This window comes from Heloderma suspectum, chromosome 2, assembly GCF_057233095.1.
Source record: "Heloderma suspectum isolate Gila_16-S chromosome 2, 16-S_ref, whole genome shotgun sequence".
Taxonomy (NCBI): Eukaryota; Metazoa; Chordata; class Lepidosauria; order Squamata; family Helodermatidae; genus Heloderma; species Heloderma suspectum.
In genome coordinates, this window is record NC_139459.1 from 288,966,368 (window position 1) to 288,981,273 (window position 14,906).

Here is a 14,906-nt window from a genome sequence, read left to right on the forward strand (position 1 = left end):
CTACTCATCAACATCTGCACAAGGGTGTGTTCCTTGCAGTATTAAAGATGGAAAAGCTGTAGAAAAGGGCCACCCAAATGATCAAGGTGCTGGAGCAACTCCCCTAGGGGGAGATATAATAAGATATAAAATTATGCAAAATGGATAGGAAGAACCCTCATAATACTAGAACCTGGGATCATCCCATGAAGCTGAATGGTGGGAGATTCAAACAATGCATAGCTAAGCTGTGGAATTTCCTACCACAAGGTGTATTGATAGGCACGAACTTGTATAGCTTTCAAGGGGGATTAGAGAAATTAATGGAGGATAAGGATATTGTTGCCACATGTCCCCATTCATATGGACACTTAACGTCTCTGTATATATGTATAACAACCAACATGGACCTAAGAGGAGCTTCAACCAGAAGTGTGGTGCACACATAGACTTATACACTCTGCTGTTACTAAAATGTGGAATATCAGCCTCTGAAATGAAGAAGCCAGTGCAAAAACTCATTGGAAGTCCTAAAAGCATGAATGTCATTTTTTATAGATTTTTGTTCACAAAACCATATGTATGCACATTCATTACAGAGAAGACAATTGGCTTGATTAATATATCTACCTCATGGCAGACAGGGCAGCATACCAGTTCTAATAGGGCAAACTAGAAAAGACAGATGCGAACAAAGATTGGGGAAATTAGTATTTACCAAATAAGGAGGTGAAGGTGGGACTATGGAAATGACAGAGCAGGGGATTGGAATGCTATACAGCCAAGGAAGTTCAAGTGGTGGTGAAAATCATGGGCAGTGGGAGTGGAAATTGATAGATTTAGGAGGAAAGGAAAAGAGAGCGAGTAGGAGTGCCTGTATTTGCCTTACTTTAGAGGAAGGGGGAACACAAATAACTTTACTTCCTGGTTGGTTCCCAGAAATTAGAAAAATGCTATGGGCACAGATCACCCTCAGGTTTCTCATCTTGTTCTAAAAATGGGGCAATAGCCTCCTGTCACCCAGGACTTGTTGACAACTGGCTGCACCACATTGTCAACAGACATCCAAAAAAAGGTGTTTGGATGAGTGGTGATGGGGAAACTGAACAGAGGTTAAGCTATTATTAGGTACCCAGGAGCTACCGCAATTTCGGTTAAAAATAGATCTGGATGGAGAGCCTGGTCAATGCGGCTCCTCCTCAGAGTTCCCAATCAGATTCAGAAATTGCATGTTCAACTCAACTTTTTGGTAGGTGCTTCCCAGTCGACCATTTCCACCTGTGGACTCGGAACTGACAACTCATGCATAGGTCAGAGTCCCCAAAAAAACACTACAATGGTTGGATGGAGGTAGCAGGCTGTGCTTCATTATGTATGAAACCCAGCTCTGGTCTTAATGGGGTGCTTTACAAGGTGGTAAAGTTTCCTCTTTCTGGATATGAGACAAACAGACCTATCTGGGGCAAATGAAAGAGGGAAGTGGGGGACCCTGGCCCTGGAAACATGGTCAAAGTAGAGCACAGAATCATGCTAGGAAAGAATCGCATACTAAAATTGACTGGGTTATTCTTAGAGCTGAGGCCCACCAACATGAGAGATGCCAGAGCAGAGAAATGAACATCAGGAGCCCAAACTCCAAGGCAGTTACAGGGTTCAAAACAAAGAGCTTGATTGCTTAGGGGCTGGACCCAGGATGGGTTAAAGCAAAGGGAACAATAGTTTGGTTCTGGGGAATGAATAGAAGGCTTAGAGAGGTTCCTTGTCCCTTGGCTATATAGAGTAGTGTAGCTTTATATTCAGAACAAAAGGTACCATTAAGTCTGATTAGGTAGTGCTTCACATGGCTGAACTGTCTGAGAAATGGGGACACTTTAGAATTGGATGTTTTCCCTGCCAGGGTTTTTGACTGGCCAATTTGTGTGTGCCTTCTGGTATTCCCCTCCCTGTTAACATGTGTTTCACAAGTCTCAGGTTTCAATACTCTCACTGGCTCCACTCACCATGGCAAGAGGGGAACCAGGCTCTGGCAAGCCAGATGAGCTTGATCTTCCTTCATACCTGGAGCTAGAGAGGAGATAAACCGTATCCCCTTCCAGACCCAGCATTTTATCTGAAGCTGGGGATTTGTGTTGGCTTTGCCCTCGCCTGTTACAAGCCTCTGCCTCCTGTCCCAGCTCAGAGTTGGAAGGGAGAGGCAGAAGCACATTGGTTTACCTCTGCATTTGGTGGGCACTCTGATCTTGGAATGCCTGTCAGAAGCAGAGGCAAAGCAAACCTCTGCTCTCTGTGTCTCTAGCTCTGGTCTCTTGGGGGCTGGGGGCTTGTTTTCTGTTCCTCCTCCCCAGCTCCAGCCTTAGAGTTTGGCACTGATTTTCCCCCAACCTCATGCTATATTTCAGAGATGTGGCCAGGACTGCCCTCCTCACCTACAACACAATTTTGGTTGTCTAGGAAAGCTAGCCAGAATGTGTTGACCTCTGTTGAGTGATCTTGCTTTCTAAATGCTTACCGAACTCTTCTGCAGAAACAACCCCCTGATCTATGCTAAGTGAGTCTTGCTTCATTTCTGGGTGAAGATCTTAATTTGCATGCTTTCTTCCATGTGTCAGTAGGCTAATTGTCCAGCTTGTCCTCCTACTCCAAAAACATTGGAAACTCACGTGACCTGGAAGAAAAAAGTGTAGTTCATGGACTGAATGGAAACTTTGAATGGCTGCTTGAATTGTTATCTAGTGCATGGTGAAATATGGCCTAGAGGCCATTAAACTGTAAAATCTGCACTCTATTTCTAAACATGTGACACTTTTTCACATATTGTCACTTGTCTGATATTTAAAGATGTACTCCTAGCAACCTAGAGACCCAGGGCCAGCTTACCCTAGCGGTTTTATCCTGGAACTGTAATGCCTGATTCACATGTGTGGCAGACGATGCATGCTCCAGCCCATTGTTTTGTCGCTATTTCTCCCTCACTATTCAATTTTTTCCAAACTACTTTTACAACAGCTGTTTTTGTGATTGCTCTTTCCATGCGCTACTGGTAATTTGTGTTTCAATCTAGTGATATTATAACTCTCACACCCGGTAGGAGTGGCTTTAAAGCTGTAGAACTTGTTTTGCAATATCCCCCCTCTCCTTCTCCCACTCTAAATTTTTCTCCTCCTCCTTCCCTTCTTTATTGCTATCCTTGCATGGATTTTGACTGGATTTACAGGCAAGAAATCCATGTGTAGATTGTGTTTTGAAGATCTTTTTTGCTGTCTACTTTCGGAGCTGCATGGCTGTGAATAACCACAGGAAAAAAGTGACCTCACAGCATCACTTCCCCACCTTCTTCCCCCACCCCCATCTTTCTCCTCACCTTGGCTGGACTTTGATGGGATTAATGGGCAGGAAAACCTTATTGTCGTTTTAAGGCTTTTTTAAAAACCGGCATTCCTTCACAGTTGTGGAAGTCCACATACTCTTGAAATACTTGTATTGAGCAGTGGGATATAAACTCATGCAGTTAAATTAATAAATAAAATACCTTTTTTCAGATAGCAAATTTGGACCACGAACCATTGTGGCAACTGTGCCAGACTAGCACCAATCTAGCTTCAGGCAGTTATGTGGGTTTTCCAGAATATTTTCCACTGCCCTACATCTGCGGAGAGTCGCATTAGCACATTTGTTTGACTTTTTTAGTCTTGTTTACTAATGTCAATTATATGTGCTGTATTTATATGTGCTGAAAAGATTTCCCAATAGCCAAAACTGGGCTGATAAATGTGATTGGTGAAGAAAAATTCAATAAAGCACACTTGGTGTAGGTTAAATGTTATGTATGTTCCAACAACTTCAAAGGTTTACTTGGAACTTATTTATTGCTGGAATACTTGTAAGTATTTGAAGACATGACCACTCATTTATATATACTTACCTACAGTGGATAGCATCCTGCTCTCCCCCATACCTCCACCATATGTGTTGTATCTGCGGGACCCACCGCCAGCACAACAGGAAGTTAGTGCTTCCTAGAGCAACTCTAGAAACAAGGTAAAACACTCATTTCCAGAACGTGTTCTGCTCTGGAAAGAAGTGTTTTGATTTATTTTCTAGTTGCTTGAGGAAGTGTTAGGTTCCCATTCTGCTGGTGCTGGTGCATGGGCAGCACTGGATATTACCCACTGTTTACATTTTCAGACAGGAAAAATTAAGGCACTGAAAGTTGTCAAAATACTACTTTTAGCATGCTTGAAGAGCTGTAAGTCCTAGTGATAGTCTCTTGACAAAAGTTAATTATGATTTTGAAGTTTGACTAGTATTCTGTCCACTTCAGTTGCCCAGTATAATTTGTATGGTGTTTATTTATTATTTAGTAATTTAATTTTATGAGACAACTCATTTTTAAAAGTGGGAAAATTTCTTCCCCCCATCATTGGCTTCAAATACAAATGAAACATATATGGACATTTCAATTAGTCTGATTGTTGAAAGACCACAGGAATATAAGTGGTCGGAACAGCTATGAAGAAACCAAAGTAACTGATCTTATTTTCTGTGGGAAAATACCTTCTTGGTTTTTGGCATAATGGCACCCAGACAGGCCTGGGCTACAAACAGTTTACTTTCTTAACGTTGCAACTACTCTTGTATAAAGGGTAGCCACGTATATTATGCATTTCCCTCCACCCAAAAGAAGATACTTTCAGAAGTAGTGGTCTTTGGTTGATTACAAATGCAACCATAATAACCAAGAAAATGCAACTACATGCCTGTAATAATTTATATCTTATGAGAAGATAAATACAGCCCTGCTGGGTCAGACCAAAGCTCTGTCATCAAATGGATGGATGGGGAATGCTGGGAGTTGCAGAATTTTTTCTGTCTAAACATGCATTTTTTTCTGTCTAAACATGCATCTAAACATTGCACCTTAAATATCATAATTGTAAGGATGCATATAGGTAATGAAACATTACTGCTGCTGTCCTATATGTACACTTAACTGGGAGTTAAGTGTGCCTATATGCATCGGAGCTTCGGAGTAGACATGCCTAGGATTGCACTGTGAGAAAAAAAAACTTAAGATGATCTCTCTGGGAGGCTTTGCTGCATCCTTCCTTTGAAGAGGATCTGTTTATAGCTGCTTCACATTATTTTGCATGTAATTGTGTTAAATTATATGGCTATATTTGGAATGGTTCTGTTTTCTGTCATGTGCGGTGACAGTTTAGGATGGTTCAGGAAATGGTTTTTGCTTTGTTTATTGTGCTTTGGTTCTGTGGTTCAGCCGTAGTCTGTACCTTTAAGAAGGATTTTTGAGGCTTGAACACGTGGTTATGATCAAAGAAGCCTGCTATGCTTTCCTGTTGAAATCACCACCAACGTAGATGTTACACAGTTTGCACATTTCCAGAATGCAGTAAGTTTCGTTTCTCAGAGAGAATGATCTAAGCCAAGGAAAGGACAGAACTGAAAAAGATACAATTTTAGAGAAACTGTGGGTGGGAACAAAAATGAGGTAAGGTTTACTTGTTCTGTTTGCAGGCATATTTTCTCTCATGTTATAAACTGTGAACACTGGGAATTTCCTACATAGCTTTAGATTATTTGGCTGCAAAGTATATAGTACAGGTAGCTATCAGTCCTTTTTAATTAAGGCTTAGCCAAATACAGAACACGCTCATATATAAAAATATGATTTCCTCAGACATGAATAATAATTAACAAAGGAGAAGCTATTAAATCTGTACAATGTTTACTCTTATCCATTGGACATGCAAGGCAAACATAATAGCTAAACAGAACAGAACAATGGATCGCTACGTAGCAACTTATCTTCCCTCAAATTCTATCTGAAATTAATTTTGACTCAAGCTGATACTCACTGGAAGCTGAAATGGGGAGGAGGGATTTTTCTAACCTTCAAGTTGGAAGTTGTTGCTGAAGTGGCGTTCAGCTTTATTGTTTAGAGATTATAACTTGAAATGCATTTTATTTTTACTACTATTAAACTGAAACGTTTTGAATGCAAAACTATTTAGTTACGTAAGAGTAAATCTAAATAGGGAGCAATATTTACATCAAAGACAGGGTATTACTTTTCTTGTTATATACTTATCTACAATGAAACAGATGAATAATTTGGACAGCACATCATGAAAACAAGTTGTTGCTGCTGCTGCTGCTGTTGTTGTTGTTGTTGTTACTACTGGTGGGACTGCAGTGGGTAATTGTGAATGCCTGCCTCCCTTCCTTGCCTGCAAGCCCTTAGCCTCGCTGGGGGGTTTTAATAAAAAATGTGCACCACATTTAGAAAGCAGGAGTTTCTTTATTAAGTAATAATGTATTGTTTTGTTTTGATTTATATGAATACAACAAACAGCCGTAATGACCAAAAGGCAAACTAAAGCAAACAAAAAGGTGGTAGGGAGAAGGTTTGAGCATTCATAGATTTTGCTTCCTTGAAATTTCTGGGGGTGTCATTAACAAATATCGTTACATTCAGCATGGTATAAAGTTTGGCATTGAGTTGCCAGATACATTGGTACTGTGTGACAGTATCTAGCTAGTTCATGTGTGGTGAACAAGAATAAGTTGTTTGTCCTTTGGAGGATTGTTGGAGTGCTGGACTGTGGGAAATTCAGGACAGATAAAAAGAAGTACTACTTCACACAACATGTAGTTAAACAATGAAATTCACTACCAGAAGATGTAGTGATAGCCACCAAATTGGACAGCTTTAAAGTAGATTAGACGAATTCATGGGGTATGAGGCTATCAATGGTTACTAGTCATGGTGACTATGTATTATCTCCAGAATCAGAGGCAATATGCCTATGTACACCAGTTCCTGGGGAACAGGAGGAAGAGGGTGCTATTGTGCTCATGTCCTGCTTCTGGGCTTCCCATAGGCAACTGGTTGGTCACTGCAGAAACAGAATAGTGGACTAGGTGGTCCTTTATTTGATGCAGCACAGCATTTCTTATGTTCTTATGCTACATAGGGATGTACAAAAATCACTTAGCTGTTCGCGGATTATGCTGATAGTGGGGGGAGAGGCGCTCCGTCCCTCCCCCCAGAATCCTGGACGGGGGGGAGGCGCTCCATCCCTCCCCCCAGAATCCTGGATGGGGGGGAGGCGCTCCGTTCCTCCCCCCCCCCAGAATCCTCCTTGGCCGGCTGTGCTCCACGGCTGCTCCGCGGAGCAGCCGGCCAAGACCAGCCAGGCCAGAGCCATCCGCAGCCGGATTTCTGGCCGCGGAGGGCTCTGGGGGGGGGGGAACCGTGTACACAAATGGTTGTGTTCCTTATTTTTGACATCTTAATCTCGGTAAATATTTACGTAGACTAAGACGGCGAAAATAAGGGGAACGCAAATAGCATAGTGGACGCTATTTGCGTTCCCCTTATTTTCGCCGTCTTAGTCTATGGAATTATTTACGTAGACTAAGACGGCCCAAAATAAGGAACACAAATGGCAGCGGCCGTAGCGGCCGCCACTTGCATACGCCTTTTTTTTTTTTTTACCCAGTCGTTTTAGGCTACGTAAGTTTTTACGTAGCCTAAAACATCTGGGTTAAAAAAAAAGGCGTACGCAAATGGCGGCAGCCGTAGCCGCCGCCATTTGCGTACGCCTTTTTTTTTTTACCCAGACGTTTTAGGCTACATAAAAACTTATGTAGCCTATCACGTTGGTGTAAAAAAACAAAAACAAAAAAACCTGCAAATGGTGGCAGCCGGTCGGAAGACCAGCCGCAGCCGCCGCCGTCCAGAAGATCCGTCCCAGGTATGTCTCTTCCCGGGGGGATCCGCGGGGGTGGCGGGGGGGGTGGCAGGCCGTTCTGCCACAGATTTCAGGGGGCCGAATGCACTAGCATTCGGCCTCCCCGAGATCCATGGCGGAATTCTCTGCCATCCCTAATGCTACGTTCCCTGGTAAGGAATCTTGTGTCCAGGCCATCCCCTGCACAGAAGTTACTTATACTTGACGTGGATAGAGCGAAGCTGAGCTGGGGGGTGGGGGGCACACCCACGAATTCTTCCCAGATGTCTCTTGTTTACTAGACCAATTCTCAGGGGCTGGAAAGGATCATGTTTAGGCCAGTGAGGTCAACTGCATGGTGGGGGTGGGGTGGGGGGCAGATTAGGGTCCTATGAGTTCCATGTACATGAAGATCTTGTGTGGGTTGTGAGAGATGCATGGACTGGAGCACACTGAAGTAATTCCTGACAAGTGAGCTGTGTTATGTCCTGTAACTGGAAATACCCTCAGTTGCTGCCCCTAACTATGGAACCTGCTATAGCAAAAATACTGTTATAGAACTTTTTGTAATTGTTTCTGTTCATACACATTCCTGTGTTGTTTTTAAGTAAAGCAGGCCAGTTTGGGGTAGAACTGAGGCGTAACTAGGCTACCTAGGAAGTTAATGTCTGAACTGGCTCATAACTTGTGGAAAGCTAGTCAAAGCTTAAGCAGTATATATTTGCAACACAAATCTAACTGTGCTTATTCAGAAGTAAGTCCCATGGATTTCTGTGGAGCTTCTAAGCAAGTGTGCTTAGGATTTCAGCCAAAGGCATACATGCCTGTTTTTTAATGTGCAAAGTCCCAAGTTCAAATGACTCTGCTAATCAGAGTGAGGGAATGTTAAATGCTTGAATATAATTGAGAGTTGTTGCGCCACAAATGTCATTTGGAAGATCCTCTGATGCTTCTGTTACTAGTATGATATAAACATTGTGTACAATAATGATAGCTATCATTATTTTCAGAGCAATCGTGACCCCCTTAAGAGGCATTTATGGCTTATGAATGAGGCAGAGTAGAATCATTCAGAAAACCTTATGCCTATTTTATTTTGAACACTAATAGTAATTTTGAAGCATATCTCTTGATGGCAAGTGGATCACCTTTTCGTCTGGCCCTTACCTTTCTTTCAGGGCTTTTTAAAATGTGCAGTCAGACACAACATGTAAAGGTCTAGAAAAATGTGCAGTTCTAAAAGAAAATTTGTGCAGTTCAAAAATGTAAGTCATCCAAAAGTTGTATTATGTTAGCTGATGTAAAAACCAACAATTCTGTGAAAAGTAAAGTGAGTAGTCCAGGTTCCGCTCTAATCCAAGACCATAAGTAAACATACCTATTTCTTTTTCCCCTGCCAAAGATATTACTCACAGACTCCATTGCTGTTCCTCACAAGGTGTACACCAATGTTTCAAAGATGGAGGAAATCATTCTAGAACATTGGGCCCTTTTCCTGACGTGAAGTTGTCTGTATTATGAGAAGGGCCACGGGATGCCAGAAAATATCCAGTATGCCCTTATTAGGACAAAGTTATATGTAACATTTCTGTCTGAAAGTATCACCACAGCACAGTAGGCAGTGTGATCCCCAGTGAAAAAAGCCTCCTTGAAGCTATTTAAAAGATTCCACTGTAGATAACAAGTCAACACTCAGATAAAATTATCAGGCTTCAAGAATAGATAAATCTTCTAACTAGATTAATTGTTATAATAAGTCAACCACATGTTGACCTCAAAGAGGCACTAGGGAAGTCTGAAATATCAGCTCTTCCAAACTCTCTGTTCAGAAGGAAACATGTGCTCTGTCTTGTTACGAGTTGTCAAAAGTCAACTATGCCCTAGGCTCTGCCCCTCTCCCATTGCTCTTCTCCTCACATAGCCCTCTGACCAACAGAGCGGCTCATTCAGGCAATCTTGGTAGACATACCGAAAGCTTCCAGAGAGGTGCTACTGCCATAGAAGGCTGTACTGTGCTTCTCAAGACAAGAGAAGGACTCTCTGCGTTCAGGAAGAAAAGTCTTTAGCTGTTGGCCACAATTGCTTGACTTCTCTAGTCCCATTACTACCAGAAGCAGAGAGAGAAAAGTTAAATCAGCAGCGAGACAAACTGTCTGCACACTTGAAATACTACTACTGTCTTCTTGTGGTGTATGGAGTATGTGATGAAAGGATTATGACTTTAAGAGTTTGCTTTGGTTGCTCCAGGATCTGTTGTAGTCTTTATAGTAAAGAAGGGTATGAGCTGAGGCCTGAAGGCCTGCTGTACAGTGTTTGTAGATCTGTTTTTTATCTTGTTTTTATCCCCCCACCCCATGTGAAACTGCACAGGTGTGCTGTACCAGCATGCACTGTGTATGTGAATTACAACTATATACCACTGTGCAGTTCCAAATTTTCTTTTGAAAAAGCTCTGCTTCCATCATTTGCTGACCTAGTCATTTGCAGAGTTCCACTTTACATTCAGGCTTTGTAACAAGTATTCTAATTTCAGTGGCAAAGTTTTCTTTTATAGCTGTGTTTTGAAACTTCCTGCACTTCCTTAGTATCATAGAGTTATTGTCTCATTTATCCACATAACAGCACTGTGGGAAAGGTTATGGTTGGTTTCCTTCTGTGCATGGTACAGTGTTCAATCCAGTAGCCAGCATTGCTTTGTAAGGGTTTATGTTTTACTTCTGGTAAATCTTACTTGCTTTTCCTCATTAATCTACATTTGATGCACTCTGAAGAAAGAGACAGTTGTCAGGATACTGTTGGGAGGTTTCTTCAAATATGGTGGGCTTTAATCAAAATGGATTGGATCCAGGCTTGCCCTTCTGTGCATCAAAGGGCTCCTTCAGTTCAAAGAGGGAACCGGGATCCAGTGAAAGCTACCTGCGGAAGGAAGGGGGCAGAGTGGCAATTTTCGCCCATTCATTCTTTCCCATGCGGCTCCTTGCACTACCTCCCACACTGTTCCACAAGGTCCCCCAATCCCCTGGAGCAGATTTCGGGAGGGGTGTCTAGGAAGTTGCAGTGGGAAGGGGGTTCATAAAAATTGTCCTTCCGTCCATGGGAGCATTCAGTTTGTAGACCTGTGGAGGTGGAGGAAGGCAATGAATAATGTCCCATTTTTTCTAGCATCAGTTATATCCTGTTCTGGAGTGTGTGAGTCAGCCTTCAGGTTACACATTAAAATTATTTAGGACTGCAGGAAACAATGGACTCAAGAAAAATTATAACAATTAATTAGTGTGCTCTTGAGCAAGGCACATACACATTCCATGTTGATCAAATCATCCTGAGAGTAAAATTAGATCTGTCACCTGACAAAATCTTATAAATTAATCAAATTAGTTTTAATTCATTTACATCTCTATAAATTTGCATATGATTAAGATAGTAGTTGAAGGGGAAAAAATCACACTTTCTGGTTTTAGATGGTACCTGTATATCTTGGAGCAGGTGCCATGCCAGAAGCATTGCCTCCTGGGAGAGAGTAAAAGTGGCAAGCCTCTTCTAAAATGGTGTTTATCATCTACAGGGTTTTTTTGTAAAGTACTTCCAATTTAAAAACAATATTATTTGCCTGATTAATCCTGAGATGTCTTTTTAGTGCATAAAAATTTGTTCAATAAATAAAAACTGACTGATTATTTGCTGCAGCCTAATTAAAACACAGTTCAGAGGGGTTTTTTTAAGTAGTTAAAATATTTATACCCTCTTTTGATCTAAATGATGCTCAAAGCAGCTTACAACAGGAATAGGCAGACTTCAGGCTTATGGGATCTACTTTGTTTTTATCTACCAACCAGAGCCTGCTACAAAAGAAATTCACTTAGAATTAAAGAATTCTAAGCCTAGGAATTCGTTTTGAGTACCAGAACTGTGGGAGCTCATAGTCTTTCCACACAAAAATCCATTCCTGGTTACCACAAACTTTCTTCATTTCAGCAGTATACTTTATGGCAGGAAGGTAACTATTTTGTTTGTTGCACCTGTTAAGTAGTGTACTAGTTTACAACATATTATAAAATTCAATACAAAATTATTAACTTGTCTTTTGGTGGTGGGGCAGCTAAGAGAGAGGCAGAGATAATATGATGTTAAAGCCTTTTCTTAGCTTTCTGATTTTCTGCTGCTGCTGTGCTTAAGAGAAATATCCCTTCTCCAGGAAATGTGTGGCTAGGCAGCACTAGATAAAGCAGTCTATAAAACAACAACAATACAATGATATATTTAACATGAAAGTTGGAGTCCTTGTCAAACGCATCTCATTTTTGAAAGATTGACTTAATGGTATCTGACTCCCAGAACTGGATTAGTAAAGTGCTTTTTTCACATATAGGAGGGTTAACTATATCATGTAATGGCCATTTGCCCGTTATGGAAAAAATATTAAAGCCCACCATAATCATCTTTAAGCTCTGATTAAATGTATCAGTCAGATCTGCTATATTCAGTGGTATTCCAGGAAATATGCCAGGGCTGAGTTCTCACGACATAACAGCCCACCCTGCAAAACAAGCGACGCAGTGTGGGTTATGGTCAGAACAACCCACGATGAGCCTGACAGATGACTGGGCTTACCATGGGTTGTTCCCCCCTTGGTCCTCCAGCTGGTTCTGGCACGTATCCCATGTCTTGTCGGCTGCCAAGTCTCTCTCCCTGTTCTGTTCATGACCCCGGTCACCTTCAGAGCTTTTTTTTAAAAAAAAGATTGTGCCCTGACATTTGTTCAAAACGGAGCTGATTTTTTTCCCGGCCACTGGAGCTGTCATGCCTTGACTGGGTCCTCAGAGGAGGAGTTAGAGGCCCCATAAGCCCAGGGTACCTCAGACTAGGGACTGGTGCCAGACCCACAGGATCCTGAGTCCTCAGGGGAGGTAGTTGCAGGGCCATCCCTGTCAGGAGAAAGGGACCCTGCCTCTGAGACAGAGACTGAGCCACTCCCTGATCCCTGGGAGCATGGTTGCCTCAAATGACAGGCTAGCAGGGCTCCTGTGCAAAGGAGTGCTTGCCTCCAGAAAAGGTCTGCTCAGGAATCATAGAATAGTACGGCTGGAAGGGGCCTACAAGACCATCGAAAGTGGCTCCTCAGGAGTAGGGCTCTGGAAAGGGAGCTCTGATTACTGCAGCTGAGCTCTGGGTGGGGTCCAGCTAGCTTTGGGCTTAGAAGCCTTCACTGGAAACCCAGCCAGTGTTAGAACAACTTGGTTCGTCCAGCCTCTGCCATGTACATTGCCTCCTGAATCGTGCAGTGTGATTGCTGCCCTGTTTACTGACCTTTTGGACTGCCTAACGACCCTGCTTCTGGGCTGTGTAATATGTACCTGACTGATTTACCGTGTTTGACCTCTTGCTTGTTACCTTGATTACTCCTCATTCACTGACTGACTGACTATGTTCTGATCTCTGCCTGGATTTTGACCACTCCTGCCTTAGCCTAAACCTCCTTGGACTGAAACCTGTGTGCTTGACCATTTTCTTGCCAAATCAGCTATTCTGTTGCATTGCTCCCTATATTTGCTAGCAAAGAGCCAAGACTAAGTCTAGATCAGGACAGGAACATACACAAATGTCTTTCTAATTTTCCCCATTTGCAGTAAAAGGGGAGCTCTGAAAATGGGGTGGACCCTAGATCACCCTTAAAATAACATGGGGGAGACTCGGGGAAGGGTGGAATTGAACAGGGGACCCCCAAAGGTAAGCTCCACACTTCAAACCCTGGGCATCAGGTTGCTAAGGGTGTGATCTGATCCCCTTTCCTCAATTTGACAGCTGTCAATGTGTGCAAACTACCCACTGACAGGTTGGGGAAATGGGATCAGATCTCACCCTTGGCACAGTTATCCTCAAATTCTGACATGTGGAACTTACTCTTCGGGGGTTCCCCTTCCATTCCAGTCCTCCCTGAATCTCCCTCAGGTGGTTTTAAGAGTGAACTAGGATCCAACCTATTTTCAGAGCTCTGATTTGCAGTAAAAGGGGAGCTTTGAAAATGCGGTGGCTCTAGATCACCTTAAAACAACTTGGGGGAGACTCAGGAAAGGATGGAATGGAAGGGGGACCCCCGAAGGGTAAATCCCACACTTTAAAACTTAACGATACCTTTGCTAAGGGGATGATCTGGTCCCCTTTCCCCTCTGACCTGTCAGCTTTCAAAGGCTTTCAAGCTAACTTATATGCAGCCCTGTCTTGTCAATTACTTCGTATGTTTCCTAGTACACTTTGTTCCCTTTGACAGCTGAAACATATATAAGCTATATATAGTTTGACAGCCACAATTGCACACCTCCACAATTGCAGAAAATGCTCCAAAAAAAATTACAAGGGCACACACTCAGGGCCAAAAATGCGCACACACTCAGGTCCAAAAATATTTAAAAAATCAGCTCTGTTTTGCACAAATGTTGGGGCACAACTTTTTTTTTAAAGGTTGCCAAATGAGTGACAGCCCCTCCAAAGTTCCACTTGGGCACCGGTGGAGGGGCTGTCACTGCAGCAAGGGCAAGATTGCTTGGCAAGAGTGGCAGGGCTTTCTGCCAATGCCCACAACTATGATGGGTTGGCAGTGCCAGGTTCAGACAACACTCCAGCCCATCATGGGTACAACAACCCCTAAAACAAACCATGAGTTGTAAGGGTGGCTTGTTGCCAATGCACAAGCTACCTTGTGGGAATCAGTCTGGGTTTGCACACAGAACAATGCATTGTGGCTTGTCATCAACAGTTGTTTGTCATGTAATGCAGACCCAGTCAGTGGGGCTGTTCACATGTCATGCTAGTCCATGATGGGTGACTGGCCATGCAGGATGGGTTGTTTTGTGAACAACCCACACCACATGGTTAGCATACCCACCAGACAATTGGGTATACAAGCAACCGTGTTTGCCCCCTCGTCCTCCCTCTCCCACATTCCTCCACCTGGTGGCAGACCCATCTTATCCGTCACCAGGTCTCCCTTCCTGGCTCCGATCCTAATCTTGATCGCAGTCGGAGCCCTTAAAAAAAATTTCCTGGCCCTGTTTTGCCCACAAACAGGGCTGGGGGGGTAAACAGCTCCCCATGCCCATGTCATTCTATAGGAAGGAGGTGGTGGGTGGAAGGGGGGGCCATGTGGGGGAATCACTGAGAAGGATCCCCCCCCAGGTA

General features: G+C 43.0%; 2 protein-coding genes and 1 long non-coding RNA gene across 4 annotated transcripts in view; 1 reads left to right on the forward strand and 2 right to left on the reverse strand.

Annotated features, from left to right (window-relative positions):
- LOC146354797 (actin nucleation-promoting factor WAS-like) overlaps nt 1-14,906 on the reverse strand; it is a 104,871-nt gene that overhangs the window by 53,032 nt on the left and 36,933 nt on the right. The window lies entirely within an intron of this gene.
- SHISA5 (shisa family member 5) overlaps nt 1-14,906 on the forward strand; it is a 35,724-nt gene that overhangs the window by 9,990 nt on the left and 10,828 nt on the right. The gene's annotated exons all lie outside the window — the stretch shown is intronic.
- LOC146354799 (uncharacterized) lies at nt 1,894-5,436 on the reverse strand. The gene is made up of 2 exons (XR_014788506.1): nt 5,268-5,436; nt 1,894-2,644 (listed from the first exon to the last, which is right to left on the reverse strand). It is a non-coding gene; the product is annotated as an uncharacterized LOC146354799 (long non-coding RNA).